Genomic DNA, 8379 nt, shown 5'->3' with positions numbered 1-8379 from the left:
ATGCTTGTGACACAGAATAAGAGACAAAGATGACTTAGAAGCAGATTAAAGTACAAGAATACATACCAATGATATTTGCTTGTTATTTTTAAATATTTAAACTACTTATAATAAAGCTTTAAATTTTGATTAATTATACACATATAAGTTTTTGTTTTTAAAAAAACCTGCTGGAGATTTGAGTGTCCTGAGAGGTCAGATTGTCATCAGACATGGCCCCTGGGCATGGACATGAACATGGTCATAGTAAAATGGAACTTCCAGTCTTTAAATGATGAAAGGTAGAAGAGACATCATTAGAAACTGTCCAGAAAAAGCTAACTGCACGGGGACTGAGGGACCCATGGGGATGCAATGAAACTTGGAGATATGTGGGTGGCTTTGCAAAAGGATTCAAATAAGGATTTGCTGCATTTGTGGTAGCTGTAGGGGCTGCATATTACCTGGTTTCCCAAAATAAAGATGAGAAGCATCACTGAAGATTATACCTGGAAGGATCTTAGTGGTTTCTTAACTCTCCAAATAATATTTCTTCACTGTAGTCTATTTGTCTGAGTGTTTGATCCTTCAAGATTATTAGCAAGATTTAATACAGAAAAATATGTGACAAAAAAGTCTTTCTTTTTGAAAAATAATTTGAATAAGCAAATACAATAAAACCTATTTTTGGTTAATAAATAAATATTTTTAAAATAATTTAATGAAAAACCATTTTTAGTGTTCTCTTTCACTTTCAGAAGGACCCCAGTGCGGCACTAAATTATCTGGTCACCCTGCTAAACATAACATCTTCAGACATCTTGAATATAGTCTTCTGAAGCTGTTAGTCTTGTCTTTATTTGTCCTTAGACTCAGAAATTTGGAATGTTTTGTATATAGATAAGGCTACCTCCTATAACCTGCTGAGTTCTTGGAGGCTGCATCATCTACTAACATGAGAGGAATGGAAAAATTCCAAGGTAGGCACCAGCCAGACAAAGAACAAACTCTAGCATGTTCTGGAATAGTCAAACTGATCCTGATAACAAGGGGAAATTTTTTCTCAAGATACTTGTTCTCTTTGAAGGATTTGAGAAAAGTTTGCTGGAATTTAAAAGAGGGAACTCTGCAGAGAACACATAGCAATGAAAAGAAAGGCCATAAAGAAGACTTTGGATGCATAAGAAAATAACAGCAGCAGTTACATGTACCCAGTGCCTATTACAAAATGTATCAAGCACTTGCTGGGCATATGACATACATCTTTTTGCTCAGTCCTTTCAAAATGTTCATGAATTTGGTATGTTATCCCCGACTTACAGATGAGAACCTGAAACTCAACGTCAGTCTGGGAGCTCCTTGCTGCTGCACCACCCCATCTTTCCCAGTAGAGGGTGGTGGAGAGTACCTGAGAAAACAAAAGGCAAAGAAAAGGCTACAACTTGAGAAAACGGCTTATAAGATAGCATCACCGAATACCTTAACAGACTATGAAAAATCTAGATGCTCGAAATAAATAGGTTTTGGGAACACTTGAGAGCAATTGTCTGCTAGAGCCCTCATTAATTCTACCAGAAACAAATATGCCCTCTTCTGGATGACGTATGTGCAGAGAGCCAAAGCTGGAGATTAATTACAGAATGGCTTCAACTACCAGCCTTCCTCTAGAAGTTCACTGTGAAGTGGCATGTAGAAATAACATAGACAATGAGGACCACCAGTTGCTGAGAATGATGCAAACACATTTTATTCTCCCAAAATTAAAACACTCTATTCACGTCCAGAGCTCAAAAATGTGTTTCTCAGTAAAGGTCAAGAAAAGCAAACACTGCTAGAATTTAATTATTAAGCCAGCTGTCAGTCACTGGCAATGACACAGGCAGGAAGACATTTCAAGGAAGGAAATTGGCTGCAATTAGCATGATATGGTCCTTGCATCTTTAATCAGGAGCTACTCTTTCAGAAATACTTTATTTATCTCTGAAAGAATAATGCCAAGTTGGCATCTATTTTGTTCCCTTACTGTATTACACTTGTCCTTTTAAATAGCAAATCTAGCAAATAAGACTTTAGTTCACCAAGATTTGATGGATTTCAGCAGAGTTATAATTGTATTAATCTGTCATTAATTGTCTACATTCTAAAGTAGTGCCCTGAAGGGAGATCAAAGCATGAGATAACAATAGAACCTCATGGCAGTTCATTTTGTTTATCAGATTAGGTGTGAGAGGGGCGGGTCCAGAGAGAAGAGCTGGTTCTATTTTCTGAAGCCATGACTACCAACTAGGGGCAGCTTCAAAAGGTACAAGGGGCTTGTAGGGAGCTACTAAGGTTGGCGCATTGGCAAGGAGTACTTGAACGATGGATATGGAGTGTTGATGAAAGATGCCAAACTCTGTAAAGTATTTTAAAAGGTTTTTTCTGAGTCAGATGTGAGTGACATAGGCCTGTGACACCATCCCACAAAATTATGAGAACATGTGTTTGAGATAGTTGAATCGCAGCTTGATTACAGACACCTTAGGAAGACAGAAGTTCCCAAAATCCATAAATCAATACATGTGAGATTTACATTGATTTGACCCAGGAAGGTGAGACATCTCCAAGTGGGAGCTTGCAGGTCATAGGTGGATTCAAAAATTTCCTGATTGGCAATTAGTAGTAAGAGTTAGGCTTTGTCTAAGGAATTTTGAAATCAGTAAAGGAAATGTTGCATTGGGATAAGGGGACTTGAGATTAGGGGAAACTTGAGAAGTCAAGTTTCTTGATATGTAAATGAAACCTCATAGGTGGCAGCCCTGCGAGAGAATAGATAGCAAACTCTAGCTCCTCTGGAGATCCGGGGAAGGGGATTCTATACAGAAGCAAATCTCTCCAAGAGATGAATCTGCAGGGTTATAAAATATTTTTATTCCCTTCTTTATCTGTTATGTGATGTTATACCAAAATCAGGTTGACAAGTAACCCACATTATTTAGGGTTAATAAAAACCTATCAGTTGAGACTTTGTAGGGTATGACTCCTCAGGCTCCTTAGTGAGGAATTTGGCAAGAGAGAAGACAAAAAAAAAAAGATCAGAGTTTAGTTTTCAAGAGCAAGCAAGGAAAAGGCCTAAATCACCTGTCATCCCCTCTAGAACCACCATTGCTGTTAAATTTTCCTCTGTAATTTTGATGAAATGACTCTTACTCTCTAACCTTTAATTTATCAATTGCAGAACAGGAACAGAATACTCCAAAAGGGAGTTACCAGTGATGCTCTGAAGGTGGTAGTGCTTATGGGTGATTTTAATTTTGTTTTTTCTGCTTGTCTGCTTTCTGATTTTCTGAAATAAAACTTTAAGCATATTATAAAATTAAATATTATTTGATTTTTACACATCAAAGCTATCTTAAAATTACTTTATGGCCTACCTACTGATGAATGTTTTCTATATTTTTTTAATGGTACTTTACACATGGGATTATAAAAAGGGAAGCAATCCATCATCGACTCAAATTTTAGTCAACATTTTCTACAGGCTATGTTGCTTCTCGACAAATTCCAAAGTGCCTTTCAGCAGTAAAATTAAATGATACTGCTTTTAATTATTTAAATGATTTTATCATTTGAAATGATAATGATACTTTTTCTACTTTCTTTTTTTTTTTTTTTTTGAGTTGGAGTCTCACTCTGTCGCCCAGACTGGAGTGCAGTGGCCACTCCCGGCCACCGCAGCCTCGACCTGCTGGGCTCCGGCGATCCTTCTGCCTCAACCTTCCAAGTAACCGGAATTACAGGCATGCGCTACCACGCCCGGCTGATTTTTTGATTTATTGTAGAGATGAGGTCTACGCTGCCCAGGCGGGTCTCGAACCCGTGGGCTCAGGCAATCCACTCACCTCAGCCTCCCAAAGGCGCGGGATTACAGGCTGAGTCACTGAGCCCAGCTACTTTTTCTACTTTCATCCAATACATATTCTCCAGTTGTCATGATGAAACAAAAATTTTCTCTGAGGTTATTGTCTGACCAGGAGTTAATGAGCAATATAGAAAAATTCAGGAATGTTAGCTAGCCTGTCATCAATTAAGAGATGACTTAAAGGGTGTAATTAGTCACATATGCAAATGGTTTTAATTTTTTTCAAGATGATGATGACAGCCAAAGTGAAGATATTATTTTTTTAAATTAAATTGAATTAGAGTAAAATTATGTAGCTTAAAAAAAAAATAAACAAGCCAGGCATGATGGCTCACACATATAATCCCAACACTTTGGGAGGTGGGTGTTAGATGGACCAGGTGAGGGTGGAGAGGCACAGGGAGGCGCGCGGCACTGCCAGGACTGGCAAGCCAGAGGTGCGCACCGGGAACCCAGAGATCAGAGTAGATTGCAAATTGCAGCACACAGAGGTGAGAGAAGAAAAGGTTTATTTAAGAAAAGTTCACTCCCCACAGCCAGGGAGTGGGCCTACACTCTAGGTGAGTGTGGCGTCGTAAACCCCAGAGGCCTGGCTTAAACCCTTTTCTTAGAGATGTTGCACGTGACTGCCGTGACTGCTGTGACTTGCTTATGGACGACCTGTGGATGTCTTGGAGAACCCATGACACAGAGACCCATTAATGTCTGCCCACATTATCACAGCCCCTAGGGAAGGGCATGACAAGGATTCTAATTCTCCTGCACCTTCCCAAACGACATTCCCTAGACCTAATGGAGGGTGTACCTCCCCTTATCTCCTAGGCATTCCCAGTGGGTAGCTTTGGGGGATCCTTGGCTTTCCTGTAGATAGGGCCCAATTTACTGGAAGATCGAATCCCCACCTGCTTTCCCTCTGAGCGGTCATAACTTTTGTAATTACAAGTTTCATGACTTTTACAATCTTTGCCCGATGCATGATGTCTTAGGCCTTGTAAATTTCCTTTACTCTAGGCAAGCTTGACTGCCACTATGAGATACCTCTGATACCTGGAAGTCTGTTTCTGAAATGACAAAGTCGGTAAAGTTAATTATACCTAAAGTGTGCATTTCTCCAAAAGCATAGCTTCTACTTTCTCATCATTGTGTCAGGGTTTAAGAACAAGATGAAAAATGGCTTCCCACTCTCCGTCTGTCCTTTCAGTGGGAGTGACAGGATTGCCTGCGCCCAGCGGTTCAAGACCAGCCTGAGAAAATTGGTGAGACCTCATCTCTACAATAAATCAAAAAATTAGCCTGGTATGGTGGCATGCACTGGTAGTTCCAGCTACTTGGAAGGCTGAGATGGAAGGATTGCCTGAGCCCAGCAGGTCGAGGCCACAGTGAACCATGATCGTGTCACAGAACTCCAGCCTGGGTGACAGGGTGAGACTTTGACTCAAAAATAAATAAATAAATAGATAAACAAATATTCAAATGCTTATTTAACACCAATGAAGGTCTTATCTGTCAGTTTTGTTTCTCTGTCTTATACAAATATCTGCATGTATAACTCCACATATTTCATTAGTGTGCATTCAAGATCTTCATTATTTCCATTTGAAGTTTTTTTTCAGACTTTTAATAATTTGGGTGCTATTCGTGGTTACAATGAAAGTGTTCATGTTTCACATGTATGGATTTATTGTTCAGCCAATATGGACTTGAATTTGACTATAATGTAACTAACTTTCTCTTCTTGAGGATTTATTTTCTCAAAGTCACAAGATCTAAATTCAATTCAGTAGAGCAAACATGATGGAGAATTAACCATGTATGTAGCACTGGGATAAGTACTATGTGAGAAAAAAAGAACACAGCCCTCACTCCCAAGAAAACTACACCTTTGGTGACACTTCTAGTATGGCCACCCTTTCCCTGCTGGGACAAGGCCCTCAGTTAGAAATAAGGGGGAGTCCCAAAGAGATCTAGATGCCCCTGATAATACCACCTCTTCCCCTCCTTCAGGACACCACAAACCTCATCTGCCAGTAGACCAATCCAAGTCAGAGGCAGCAATGAGAACTAAGTACCCTCCATCAGGATTTATTCTATCTTGCCATCACCCCTGTTTGCTTAAGTCATCAACAGAATCGAGGGTGCCACATCATTCATTCCTCATCTGGTGTCTTATGCTTGTATGTGCAACAGATGTAAGAATGTGACTCATTTTATCCCTCCTTTCCAGTCCTAAACTCTTGACCTATAACTCACAACCTGTCATCTACAAAATCCCTTAAATGCTCACCCCTTCTCTGAACATTCCCATGATTTGGCCCTACATGGTCTGGTTCCTGCCTACCTCTACTAATGGGAGCACTTTCTACCTCTCCTCTCCTCTTAACCTTACTCATTCTACCTTAAGCACTCTGGTTTTCCTAATGTTTCTGGAGCTCCCCATGCTCCTTTCTACCTTGGCTTCTGTATTTGTTACCTCCGTTTGGCTACCCTAGACCTTCACCTGTTCACTCAGTTCTATACCGACATATCGCTCCAAAGGGAGGCCTTCCTTTACCTCTGATCGAAAATCACCACCACCATTCACACCTACCAGAAACTCCCACCCCACTGTTCTCTCTGTCTACTCCCTGCTTTATTTCTTGTTACACCTATCATAGTCCCTATTTTGTCAACTTATTTCCTGTTATCCAACTAGAGCATTAGCTCCATCTGGAAAAGAACATTTTTTTCTTCATCCCTGCATCGTCAGAGCCAAGAACAACGTCTGCCACATTTCTAGCTACTCAACAAGTATTTGTTGAATGAATGAGTGAATGGGTTCTCCAGAATTTTCAGAATGTCCTAGGGGAAAAAAAAATCCAAGTTTACATAAGTTTTAGAAATAGTAAAATTTTGTTTGTCCTTTTTTTTTTTTTTTTTTTTTTTTGAGTTGGAGTCTCACTCTGTCACCCAAACTGGAGTGCAGTGGCTGCTCCCGGCCACCACAGCCTCGACCTGCTGGGCTCGGCAATCCTTCTGCCTCAGCCTTCCAAGTAGCTGGAACTACAGGCACGCGCTACCACGCCTGGCTAATTTTTGATTTATTGTAGAGATGAGGTCTCGCTGCCCAGGCGGGTCTCAAACCCGCGGGCTCAAGCAATCCTGAGCCTCAGCCTCCCAAAGTGTTGGGATTACAGGCTGAGCCACCGAGCCCGGCTAGAAATAGTAAAATTTGAAGACTCGCCATACAAACTTACTTATGCAAGGTCACAATATATTTCAATGTGAGAAACCCATTCAATCCAGCATTTCACAAATTCGTTTCATCACTATACCCCTTTGTTGAGCCTCACATATATATTTTACACAGAATCAAAATTCCATTTGGGAAAGGCTACTGTTGGTGATGGAAATCTGTTGAGGATAGTTTAGGAGGGGAATGAAATCTTCCGACCTCTGGGTAATCCCCTATTTCCTTCCCTTTCTCCCCTCCTTAATTTCCTAATTTCTTTCATAGGCCAGGAAGAAAACCCAACTTTCAGTAGCCCGGGCATTTGGAGTCTGGGATTTGCTTAAGAAAAGAGGAAATCTATCAGCTGGAGGCCACTTGGGAGATTTTGTTAACCAAATAGCCACTAGAGGCGAACAATGTGACACTCAAGCTTGTCTCACATAGGTGACAGGAACCTCCAGTACAGTAGTATCCAGTTTTGTCCCAGTTCCAGCCTCTTTCCAACACCAAACTCTCCTCCCATTGTAAGATGTGAGTTTTGTGGGACATTGTTCAGAGAATAAAGGTAAATCCTCCTGCGTCTTCAACTTGCTACCTTTCACCATTTTTCCTTATATCCTAGGAGCTAGGTTTAAAGGCTTTAGTAGATTCAGGTAAACATTTTTGGCAAGGGTGGAGACCTCTCCTTCCGGGAGTGAACTCGGGTGAAGATTATCTGTAATCTATTCCCCCACTGGGACCTGATTGCTCTCTCCTCTTTTCCACATTCCCCTCATTGAGTCTCAGGTCTGACTTGGTCTTAGAAGCTGAGTTTGATGGCCTCATATATTCATCTTTTCTAACATGTAAATTGAAGTTCCCAGCATCTGTCTCCTTGGTATGATGTAGGCTAGGTTACAGATAATTTTATTTTCTCTGTATCAATGAAAATGATGCTTCTCCTGAATAAGATATATCATTATTTTAAAACTTACGAACTCTGCGAATTTTGCAACTGTTTTCCCCTTTTTGGGGCAAGACTGAGAGTTGGATTTGCTCCTCTACAGAAGTGTGAGTGAACTACATTTTTCTGTGCAATCTTGTGAATTAACTTCCTCCCTGGCTTCAATTTTTTATTCTGCTTTTGTGTTTCATTCTTTTTTTTTTTTTTTTGGTATACAGCAGTAATTTTATTATTATTATTATTTTTTTCATTAATCAGTATTTTTTATTATGGTTTTGTGGGGTACAGTTAAGGGTTAGGTGTACAATGACGTTTCATTCAGGCACCCTGTTGATAAGAGGTGTTTTC

General features: G+C 40.2%; 1 pseudogene; it reads left to right on the top strand.

Annotated features, from left to right (window-relative positions):
- The first annotated feature begins 212 nt into the window (after window positions 1–212).
- Window positions 213–479, top strand: LOC110594804 (annotated as a pseudogene).
- The last annotated feature ends 7900 nt before the right edge of the window (window positions 480–8379 follow it).

The sequence above is a fragment of the Carlito syrichta genome, unplaced genomic scaffold, assembly GCF_000164805.1.
Source record: "Carlito syrichta isolate Samal-C Ts95f unplaced genomic scaffold, Tarsius_syrichta-2.0.1 Scaffold141857, whole genome shotgun sequence".
In the NCBI taxonomy this organism is placed as follows: Eukaryota; Metazoa; Chordata; class Mammalia; order Primates; family Tarsiidae; genus Carlito; species Carlito syrichta.
The sequence above is the reverse complement of the archived record's forward strand: the minus strand, read 5'-3'. Positions and strand labels throughout refer to the sequence as shown.